The following is a 12901-nucleotide window of genomic DNA, read 5'->3' on the forward strand; positions in this document are numbered from 1 at the left end:
CCTCTACGAGCAGCGCCCGGGGCATCATGCACCCCCTTGTCCCCCTCGCTACGCCACTGTAATCACTTTTAAAGCAAAAATGTACAATTTACCAACACACGAGAGTGAAAACATTGAGCTCATCGAATTATTTACTGTCAAATTATATATATATATATATACAGGGAGAGAGAGTTTGGTTGGGCCAAATGTAATAAGAAAGGGAGGTGCCAAACTAGATGTTATAGAAGTTCCCATTACAAAATGTCAATGTTCTAGGGCTGCTTGATTTTAAATTATGCGAGATAAATACATACGTGGGTAAAAACGTCACAAAAAATCTCTTATGAATCCATTTTACTATCCGTTTTGGAGAAAAGAGTCTTTTATTTTTGTCCGTACGTATAGATGTTACGCAAAAACGTTCAAATGGAGTCGAGAGCGATCAAAATGGATATTTTCTATGAAATATGATACTCTAAATTTTTTGCTATTAGAATACTTCCTTTAGATAGTAAACTATGATGACAGAGAAAAATCTGCGTAATGAACCCAGCGGATACTGGTGGTTCGGGCACTGCTGTATTTCATTTGGATGGGAATACGTCTGTTTAGAGGGCTTTCCCTTTTAGCAAACGTGTTTGCTAAGAAAGCCATTTTACAGGAGCAATCAAAGTCTGCTGCAAAACAGACTGGGCACAGTTTGTACCTTGTTATGTAGTGTTAACATAGTATGTGCTGTTGTATTTTCAATTTCTGAATTCTCTTACGTATAATTAATAGAACTGTTTCAATTCAAGGGTTGGCGGTACATTACCGGAAGAATATCGCAGTTATTGTTGTTATAGTTATTGGATTTGAAAGAATTCAGATACAATAACTACCTGCGAGTTTGAGGATCAGATAGACGGAAGTAATACTGAATGGTAATAATACGCGCCTTTCGAATAACACTATTTCGTAATCTAATCTCTAGCGCGCCGAATTCAGTGTTTTGAATAAAAGTATACATTTTAAATCAAAATGCTATTTTTAAACTGAGCTAAATTTCGACCTAACAATAAATTATCGACAAATGGGAATAATCTTTTAACAATTTCAAGACGCTAACCATTACAAAAATCCCTGTTCCCAAATATTTCACTTCTTAAGTTAAAAAGAAAATCAATCGTGGCAGTTGATATGCTTGAAGGCAGAGCTGTCTTATTTTTAAGGACGAATATTAGACTCTTGAATACTGGTAGTTCTTCCTAAATTCTCTTCTCAGCAACTGAACAGGCTGATTGTATTTGGTTTATGGGAGTTTCTTTATCTTCCATATGTAATGTTAAAACAAGCTTGTTTCCCTTAGAAAGTCTTCAGTGCAGTTTTCTTTCATAGGTTACATAGCACTCGTTGGCTTTGCGTTAATAAAAGCATAATCTGATGTATTTTATCACAGCGTTGTTTAAGTAATTAAATTTGCTATATATCTTAAATAACTTCATATTAATTGACATGCAGTTTCACTCTTTAAAATAAATAAGCATTCAATGTCACATTCAGCTACTTTATATACATGTCAGTGCCATACCTACTTGGGACCCACCAGCGGCTGAGCAAGTCGCTGAACTGTGCTAGTTCGGTTCGGAGTTCGAATTCCGACGAACGGATTGGTGAATTTTTGTGGTTTACCCCACGCGTAACGTGTATACGAGAGCCAGTTTGCGTTAGAAAGTCCTCCACGAAGGCATCCAAACCCTTAGGCAGATGGGTGCTTTGCCACAATTAAATGAACCAAGCCAACCATAACTATTGGGCCATCCCCATATGTAATGCGGTTTTTTTTAACTGAACTGAAAGTCGGAGGCGGACCAACCAAATAAACTACTTTCATCAACTTAACTCTATCTCTATAAAAGCAGGTAATGATTTTACCTTATTATTATTTTTAGTGCGACTTTTGAAGCGTGCAGTTCAATTCTAACAGCTAGTTTTCAAAGCCAGATAGAAATGACACAGCAGTCTATTAGGCATATTCTTTTTTTTGAATTTAATTAAATAAGTATTAATAAGAATATTAATTCAGTATATGGGGATCGAGCGATAAGTGTAAACCAGTATCAATGGTGGCTACAGAAATTCTAAGCCGAAAACTATTGCTTAAAAGACAAGCCTCTTTCTGGATGATCTGTAAGTCGGACAAGGATGTAGCGCGAACACTGGTGGGACAAAATTTCATTGTAACTATTAAGAACAAACGCAGGATGAAGGAAACCATATTTTAGATATTAAAAAAAGAACTCCGTTTACCTAGCTGGTGTTACCAATCTCATTTGTCTGACAATGGTCAGCGGAAGCCCACGACGTTCATTGTGGTAAAGACTTAACTGGACCGGTCGTTGGCAAGAGTACTGAATACCACATAGGTGATAGCCGACTTTAGCTCATTTCCGCCCCCAACTTATTTCTCCAACGTATCTTAATTACCGGAATCAAATGCTGATTTATATAATAATTATATTATTTGTTTCTAAAGAAAGAATTCATAATTTGCCGGCTTTCTTATCAAGAAAAGCACTAAGCAGAGCTTTATTAATGTCTAAATACCTTTTAGCTTTAGCCCTCATTGATTTACTTAAGATATTTTCCCACAACGCAATAACGAGTCATTAAACAAACGAGAATATTCTGTTCGTCGTAACAGCACTTTAGCGAAACATACTGATTTATCATTGGCCGATACGAAAGATAATTTTCCAATAACTCTTATGTGCTCTTCTGTAACTTGCCAGCAGATTTCAAAATTTTTTGCACTGCACTTTATGCTAAAGAAAGCAAAATATTGCAGACGTCAAGTAACATATTGTTGCGTTCTTACGGGTTCGTGGATTTGGAACGATTGACGACAACACTTGATGAAGAATGAAAACACAATTTATTAGCCAGTATTACTCAGGGCAGCTCCAAAATTACGTTTACAGTCTTCGAAAAACTACGACAAACACGCTGTAGCAATCAACAACACAGCTTCCAGGCTATCTGGCTGTAACGGTCGAGATAGCTTCACGGGAAAGCACTGGAGTACAGCTCCCGACTCGGTTCTGTCGTTTTCAGAACTCAACGTATTCTCGAGGCTCTTCACGCTATAACTCGCAATACACTCGACGACCAATTCGACACTAAACTGACGACCAACTCGTTAGACTGTGAGACACACGATAGATTCACGATTGACTCGATAGACTAAGAGACACTACTACTCCGTGTACCAGCACAGTTTATATAGCTTTCGGCCTGCGTTCCAGAACATTCTGGGCCAAACCGGTAAGAATTCGTTCCAGAATATTCTCCATCCGTCTATGGCATATCACAAATTTTGTCGCCAAATGTCGCCAAATGTGCGATTTCGCCCCAAATCTTGCAACCCTGCTTCCCCTTGCCATTTTATAGCAACCCTAAACGTGCTTTGCGGGTAAGCTATCTTACCGCGGCTGGGAATTTCGTAAAAATATTAATAATATGTTAATTCTAATATACAAAAATAGGACTTATTAGATATTCACTTTGAGTAGAGGTAAACTAAGTCAACAATTTTGAAACGTAAATACATTATTCAAGATACTTCATAACAATCCAATGCATGCATAATACGCAGTAAAATAAATACATTGTGTTTTATATTGAATGAAATAAAAGGAATGGTATCGTACAAATTCTGTAGTTGATTTATCAAGCCGAAATACATTAATTCTGAATCTACAATTATACATGTCTCATCTGGTAACATCATCTCATGTAACGGTGAGCTATGTGTTATGGTAATGTCTATAATTCCTGGCATACAGCTTTTAGATGGTGCAGGCGTTAAAATCTTCCGACAAACCGTTGCGTAAAGCTTTCTGTGAGAATTTCCAAGCTAAGTTCGAGGTAGATGGTTTCGCGAATAGACTTGTGTATACGAATGAAGCCACTTTTCACGTTTCTGGCAAACTTAATCGGCATAACTTACGAGTTTGGGGCATGGAAAATCCACGTGGTGTGATGGAATATGAACACGATTCTTCAAAGGTGAACGTTTTCTGAGCCATTTTCAACAGTTTTAATTTTTGGTCCTTTTTTCTTCGTGGGGAAAATCTAACGTGGTGCATTTACCAAGATAAGGTATCAGAATGGTTTGTTCCTCAGTTGGAAAAAGCGGTTCACGCTTCATTCTACAGTAAAACGGCGCTCCACCACATTGGCATAAAAACGTACGCCAATGTGGTGAAGCACAGTCTTACTGCAGAATACTATTTACTACGTCTTACTATATCAAAAGTCTAACTCCTTGTGATTTTTTCCTATGGGGCTTCGTGCCTTCATTTCTTCAGAACTTACAGCAGCAGGAGCAGCAGATAACTGAAGTGCTCGAATCATTAACAAAGGATATTGTTTCACGAGTGTAGCAGGAAATAGAATACCGTATAGATGTTTGCCGTGTCACCGGAAGGGCACGCGTAGAACATCTATAGAAACTTGAACAACTATAGTTTCATACAGCGTTCACAGAAATACTTTTTTTCTGTTCCGTTCAGTATGAAACACTCGGTAAGTCACGTGAAATTAAAAGTTTACGAATTACCAGTATTCACACAAGGCATGAAACGTTTATATCTTCTACACTGTGTACCTGTTTTCTTCCTCCTTCCAGCATGCCTGCGTGGTGTAACGGTAGCACACTTGGCGCGTATTCGAGAGGTCCAGGTTCGAGTCTGGGCGAGGGTATTACACATTTTTCAGGTCTCCTGCTTAAAAAAATCCTAATGACTCTACAGTGGCGCTCAAACTAAAAGGTGGTGGACAATAATTCGTCACCATTAGGAATGGACAATTGGATCCCATAATTCGTAGTCGCTCTTTAAAAGGGGGAGTATTTAAGGTTTTTTTTCTCCCTCCTTCTAGCATGCCTATGTAGTGCAATGGCAGCTCACTCGACGCGTATTCGAGAGGTCTAGGTTCGAGTCTTGGCGAGGGCATTGTACATTTCTCAGATCTCCTGTTTCAAAAAATCCTAATGACTCTATACACTTATACATTATGATTATCTTTATTTTCGTCCACTCAATATGGAGCATCCTGCATACTCATAATATCCAGAAATTGCTTAAGCAAGGCATTAAATAAAATAAAAAGTTTCCTTTAACCGTACAATAATTTTTTTGATTGCTTTTCAGTTCCCTGGAAAGGTTTCATTTCCTGCACATTTCCCGGAAGTAAATAAATTAGTATAAATTATTTTGCCTTAAATTATGAAGGGGGAACTATTTTTTATAATTTGGTAATAATGAGGTCATCTGTCAATCCTGCTGATATAAAGCAATATATTAATGAGTTTGAGTGAACTTAGAGTTAGATAAATACAATACAGATGTTCAGATAATAAATTTCAGAAATTTGGCATGACAACTAATTTCTCAGTTATTTAGTGCTGCTTGTTGCTTGCTTTAGGAGAAAAAGTTAGGATAGCTTACTAGTATATCAGAAATGCATTTTCCAAAATTAGACTACTATAAATTCTTAATTGTTTCGTTTTAAAACAAAATTGCCTTTGGATCTCGAGTTAGGCTGGCTTCTGTTTTCAGTAACAGAATACTGATCGTATCCTTTTTTACTGCAATTGCTAAATCATCAATTTATTCATACACATTAATCGTAATTGTTGACTTTAAACCGAAATATCTATGTTTGATACAAAACCTTTCTTCTGGCAATGCTTAAAAATTCTGATGAAGAAAGCGCTATGCTTAAAATGCCGCGTTACTTTATCTTTCAGTGGATGGTCAATGAGTAAGTTGATTCGACGTTTTAAAAGTGAAGCAGTCTGCAATAAGCACTGAAGACCAAGTTGTCAGCTCGCGTAGCCGTTAAAGAGCTGAGGATTGAAGTATGCCCTTCTAGAGTTAAATGATGAGGAATACTGATGACGAAATGTTGGGGAAATGTTAACAGACTTTTGGACCACCCTATATGTATGCATAATTTAAAAAAAAGATGATTTTTATGCTCAGTGGATGGCTAAGAATATTTTCTGCGTAGCAAAAGCAGCAATCATTTCACTTTGAAGGAATTATGGACACTCCTAAGTTACTTCTTTTAACATTACACGTATATTTCCGGAACTTAACTGTAATCCAGGTAGATACGTTTGAAGTTTTGCAATGCTTGCAATCGCTACCGCATACTTCTTTGCTTCTAGCAACATAGATAACATTTTCAGTAGTTATTGTAATATTTTGACTCTACAAATGACAACACTGCGATGGTAAGAACAGTTGTTTGTTAGTATACAGAAATGTAAGGTATGCAGTGCTGAGTAAGCGGTTTAATAAAATAATTTTCGAAGTTAGTTTTGCAGACTAGTCATAGCAGAACCACGCTCGGCATTTCCTGCATATTATGTAATTTCCTAAATTGCACATGTCATGCTGCCTTCTAGATCTTCCAGATTGCTTAGATTATTCCTATACTCTCTCTGTCTCTTTTAAGAAATCTGAAAGAAAAGAAAACCTTAGGCACAGAAAATTGTTGAGAGTTATACAAAGGCTGTTCGCACATTTTTTTTAGACGATTTTCATTTATTTACAGAAATATTTTGCCTAAAACTTCTGTGTTTCAAATGTTCTATTTCATAATGGTTTTTTTCTCTATCTTTCTACACCGTAATTTCCAATTCAATAAATCCTTTAGTAGTATCGTAAGAGGTATTTCATCCCATTCCTCTTGAACAGCTTTCCAAAGTCCAAAGAGGATTGTAGGTCGACGTTTGAACAATCCGCTTTTTAAAAGTCCAAAAGCGAAAAAATCCATGGGTGATAGAGTGATCATCAGGAGATTTAGTAGGGATATGAGTGAAAGGTATGGTCTTGATACCCGTTTTTTGATCTATGTTTTCAAGAAAATTAAGTGTGGATTTTGACGTGTGGATGGTTGTTTTGTCTTGATGCATCTCTCCTGATTGATAAAACTGTGTTTGATCTGCAATCTTTAGTATTTTGTTGTAAATTAATAATTTGATGATTCATAAACTTCATCATTAGAATGCTCGGCGGATAACGCTGTTCGACAAACCATCTGGAGCAAAAGTCATGAAATATTTGTTCATAAGTTTGTAGGGATTGTGTCTGTAATTAAGTGACACTTGTGACAAATCCTTGAATAGACGTGTAAGAGACTTATCGCTTTTTCTAAGATGAAACAGAACTTAAGAAGTGTGGGAAAGACCCTTTTATTCAGAACTCAAAAGTAATTTAACAGAAGGCACTTCTTGTGCTTACAAACCATCTAGCATTTACGACGTAAAAGTTAAGGATTTCATATTTAAAACTAAGTTAAGTCGCAAGTTAGCCAAAGGATATGTGGAATACATAACGCACAAGTTGGCTCAAGCCTATAAACCGGCGTGACAAGCATTATTGGTAAGAATAACACAAGGCTAAAGACAGAGTTCTTTCGATGAATTGCAACGAGTAACTTTGCTTTCAGCAGGCGCAACACACTCTGATTAAACAAGCTAAAATTTGCCTTTAAATACAACCTCTTTCTACCTCATTTGAATACGCGCTAACTAAAAATTAGCATTCTGGCAAAAAAACGGAAAGGGAGAATGTCAGTAAAGAATTTTAACATAAATAACTGATACAATAAAATAAATATAGTCTTACAAGATCAATGAAAAATGCAATTTTAAATTAATATTGTGAACGACCAGTAAAATTATCATCGATTTACCACAGATTGAAAAAAAAAAAAAAAAAATAGAATTGTTGCGAAACGCCCAATTGCGGTAAGATAGCTTCCCCGCAAAACGGGTTTAGGGTTGCCAAAAAATTTCAAAGAAAAACAGGGTTGCTAGATTTGGTTCGAAATCCCCGTTTGGCGATAAAATTGGCGAAATGTTATAGATGGAGTGAGAACAATCTAGAACGAATTCTTATCGGCTTTCTCCAGAATGATCTCGAAGGCAGGTCAAACGCTATATAAACCCTACCAGTACGCGAAGCAGTAACTAGTGTATCGTGAAGGGTAACGTGAGTACGTTGAGTTCAGTAGTAGTAACCTGAGCTTCGAGAGCGATCGACCAAGCTGTACTTTAGTGCTTTGCCGTGAAGCTCTCTTCACCGCTGTGTTGCTGATTGTTTCAGCGTGTTTATCGCAGTTTTTCGACATTGCAAACGTGTCTCTGGAACTGCTTTGTGTAATACTGGAAAATAAATTGTGTATTGATTCTTCATCAAGTGTTGTCATCAATCACTCCAAATCCGAACCCGAAGAACTCAACATTATCATATTTTCTGAGACATTTTGTTTCGTAATTTACTTAAATGATCATTTCTTCTTTTAACATATCACATTCTTTTATTAGTACACTTATGTGTATTTGGATGCCATATAAAATAAGTAACAATTAACTCTAGCATATAGAATAACTTGAAAAAAAAAAGCAATAAAAAAGTTCTACATAAAGTATGCTATAAAAATTATCTCCTTTTATAACGCTTGAAATTTGTTTGACGTTTTCTTTTAAGATGTTGTGAAAACTTCCTTTCAAGCGCCTGAATTCACATCAGGGTTACAAAGTTTAGGGAACGTTTTGGCTGGTCTTTGTTATTCCAAAATAACAACGTTTTGATTTTTCAATATAACAAATGCTGAAACGTACTAAAATGTCCCTATGTCACTAACATATTTTACAAATATTTTGTGGTAACAAAAACTAACAAAAGAATAACATTTTTTTAGGAACAGCCGTAGTTGTAGCAATGGACTGAATTTCATTTGCACCACTACGAGAGTATACGTATCACATTGTTCTAAGAAATTTAGTCCTGATGTTGAATCCAGATTACCGCATTTCCTTCCTCGTAACAAATGCAATTAGAATTTTTTTGTTGCATATTACGGTGATGTTTCAAATAAAAAAACTTTGAAAAGGCAAATATAATTACGGTTTAAATTAAAAAACTATTAGGCTTAATGATTTGAGACTTCTCTTTTTAGTTTTCCATTTCCTTGAGAAAATCGTTCTTGTAAAAAAACAAAATAAAACAAAACCAAAAAAAAAAAAAAAAAAAAAAATATCAGAAGAGTGGCATTTGGTAACAACGCCTTTTCATCTTTTGTTCCGCATGGAACGTTAAAAATAGAAGGTTTGGATTCCGAAAGCGTAGATTATGGGAAATTTCAACAGACTCTTGTTTCCTAAAAGCAGAGATTCCTGTGACAAATTAAACCTTAATTTAAAGTTGTAGTATATACTGTGATACAGATTCACAATTTCACAAAAGGTCTGGGCGAATGCGCTTTCTCAAATGACGTAAGCAAGTATTGTTTCTAATTGGAGAAGAAAATTTTATTCTGATAAAATAGGTAATTTATTGTCAGTTCAACAAGGCTTAAAATTTTTTATTTTTCTGTGAATTAACATATAAGGTATTTCTCCCGCCTCTTAGCATGCCTTCGTGGTGTAGTGGTCAGCAAGATCGACGCGTATTCGAAAAGTCGTGGTTCGAGTCCCGGAGAGGGCATTGCTCATTTTCCATTTTTCCTACTTCAAAATAACCGAATGTGGTGGATAGACACCACCCGAACTAAAAAGTTTGTAGTAAAAAGTTAGTTCGGTGGATATGATGGCCCGACGCTCGCCACTGCATAAACCAAACAACTTTTATGAATTGTTTGGCATTGTTGTCAATGAATTCTACTGCATTCAATACAATTCCATATACATTGGTGGGAAGAAATGCACTAATACACATAGATGCTGGAGTTATACTACTGTCCAAAGATCATGATCATACGGATTGTGATTATTCTGGCTTGAAAAGTCTTGTGTATTAACAAACCACTAGTTGATTTATGTCGAGAAGATGAGGAGGATACTTTGATATGAGAACTGGTACATGAATTAATCTGAATACATCAAATAAAGGATAATTTTAATGAAACTCATAAAAATACTTATGAAGTATGTCTTCCTTTTCCTTCTTTGCGTATTCTGAGGTAGAACAGCAGTCTGGCTGGTTTAAAGCAGCCACTAGCAAACAACATTTTGGTTGGCTTCATAAAATTGTTGCCAAACTGTCTATAAACATACGGACTTCAGCATGAGACATTTCTTTTTGTAGATCCGAATTTATAGGTCGGGGATGCTCTGTTCATTTCATTATCAAAATAGCATTATCTCAGATTTTAAACTCTCTACTATGATTTCCAATTCTTTTTGGTTCAATAGTATCAGCATTTTTGCAAAATTTAAAAATGTTGTTAACATTGCCAACGCATATGTTACATTTCTTGAGTTTCGCAAACGCCACAACCATCATAGCTATTTTGGAGTATAGACTTAATGTAACAGTCTTGTTGCTCTTTCTTGAGATGATATTCCTAGCGAAATTAGTAAACTATGTAGTAAGATATAAATGTTTGGCTAGTAAAAAAAGTAACAAAAACGTTTGACATAACAAAAAGTTGACCTAGTTTATTTGATTGTGGCAGTTCACAATTGCCATCTGTCTAAAGGAAGGGATACCTTCGTGGATGACTGTCTAAGGGAAATGGATCGCATCCACATTACACATGGAAAAAACCAAGAAAACGTCCATGAAGACAAGCCGTTCTCCTAGAAATCGAACCCAAGTCGAACTAACAGTGCTCAGCGATTAACCACTCGCCGGCTGCTGGACCATTCGACATAACAATTATGATAATTAGTATAAAATAATAAAGCATTCTCAATCCCGATTGCTTAGTATCCCCTTTAATTCCTTATACAATGTTTTTTCGAGGGTAGGATAATCTCTTTTTAAAAACATTTGATGTAGAAACCACATGATCTGCTTGTATAGCCTATTAAACTACACACATGTTTTGTTGCATTTCATTTACACTTCCTCTAATTTCATTAAAGACATATTTCTTATTCAATTAATTCAGATGTCACTTCGCGGTAAAGTACAAAACATCTTCTTTAAAGGTTGTAAAGCACAGAAAAATATAAAATACCAGATACGGTTAAAACAGTTAAAAAGAACAACTTTTACAATTAAAATTAGAGTTTCTACGCAAAAAAAAGCAATTCGACCAGCGGACGGAAAGGCAGATTTTTCGGTGCACAAAACTGGAAGTTTATATTTGATACCATTCGGCAAAAAGACACTGAAGGTGCAGAAACTGACTATTCACTATTCTACTGAGTTTCAGATGTAAACAAACGGCGGTTCGTCAGGCTTAAATCGCCACTTAAACTTTTAAATTGTTGATACTTCTACATTTATTACATGCAGATTAATTAAAGGCATGAAAACCTTAACCGGAAAGAAAAAATGAACAATTTACCAACATAAAAGAATAAAAAACTAAGTCCACCGAGCCCAGGTAACAGAGTGGGAATATATATATTTATGGTGCTACTTTGGTAGATGGTTGCACGGATTTTGGCGATTTCTTTCGGCGAGCGATACGACTTATGGTAAACCAATTGCTGGACAAGTTATTTATGGTAACCGATACGTCGTTGGCATTTTATTTAAAAAATAATGCGTTTTATTATGCATAAATTCCGTGTCTTAAATATTACTTATGGCTTCTAAAAATTAAAAATCAATTTAATTTTTCATTTTTATTTGAAATAAATTTATGGCGTTTGATGTCATTTTTAAAATGATGTGTTTCAATACGTATAAATTATATGTTTTAATTATGTGCATTTTTATTTGAAATAAATTTATTGCTTTTGACGTCATTTTTAAAATAATGTGTTTCAATATGTATAAATTATGTCTTTTAAATATTATTTATGGCTGTTAAATCATAAAATTGATTTAATTTTGCATTTTTATATGAAATATTGATTTTATTATTTATTATATTTTAAATAATTTTATGCTGTGGATGATGCAATAAATTAATTCATTTTATTTTTAAAATAACACGTTTTAATATCTATAAATTTTATGTTATAATATTTACAAATCTTGTGTTTTAAATACTATTTACTGTTGTTAAATATTAAAATACGATTTAATTTTGCTGTTTAACGACGTTTTCAACAAAAAAATAATTAATTATTTTTAACAATATTTATATTTTTAAATTTTCGAACACTTTATTCTGCGTAAAATACGTAAAAACAGCGTTTTTCAAGATGGCTGACGATTATAAAAACCGCGCCAACAATTGCGCGAACGTAAATCGCCAAAAATCCGTGCAAACGTCTACCAAAGTAGTACCATATTTATATATGATTGGTGCAGTCAATTACAACGAAAAAGGGATATGTACAACTGCATGTATAGCAGTCTCATATACAAAATTTCAACTATCTACGATTAATTATGTTTTAGTTATGTGAGATACATTCATGTACACACATGACGTAAGCGGGTACAGGCGTCAAAAAACATTTTAAACTCAATTATAGACAAGACAATTCTTTAATTCTACCCACAAATGCAGAAGTCACGTAAAAAAGTTGTCTAAATAGTTTCGGAAACGGTCAAAATAGATATTTATCTTGAAATATGATATCCGAAAATTTTCACACTTACGATACTTCCTTTTATTCATTCAAAGAAACAAAAAAGGTTTTGATATTTTTGATAAACACACGCATTTTCATAAAGATACAGTTTATAACATTTCTTCAGGTATAAACCTAAGATCTAAAGAAGTATTTTGCAAGTGAGTTTCTTTTATCTTATCAAAAAGTTAGATTTAATATTTATAAGTAAATGAAAGATTTATAAATAATTTATATACATTTTAAGCTAAAAGTAATTTTATCACTCTTACATATAACCTTATACTTAGTTTTCAACACCAGTCATAAAAATAAAGCAGACATCAGATTTTTTTATTATTTTTATTTATTTATTTATTTATTTATTTATTTTTCCATCTAGAA

Source organism: Stegodyphus dumicola, chromosome 12, assembly GCF_044657685.1.
Source record: "Stegodyphus dumicola isolate Sdum_Otavi_A_Nest chromosome 12, ASM4465768v1".
In the NCBI taxonomy this organism is placed as follows: Eukaryota; Metazoa; Arthropoda; class Arachnida; order Araneae; family Eresidae; genus Stegodyphus; species Stegodyphus dumicola.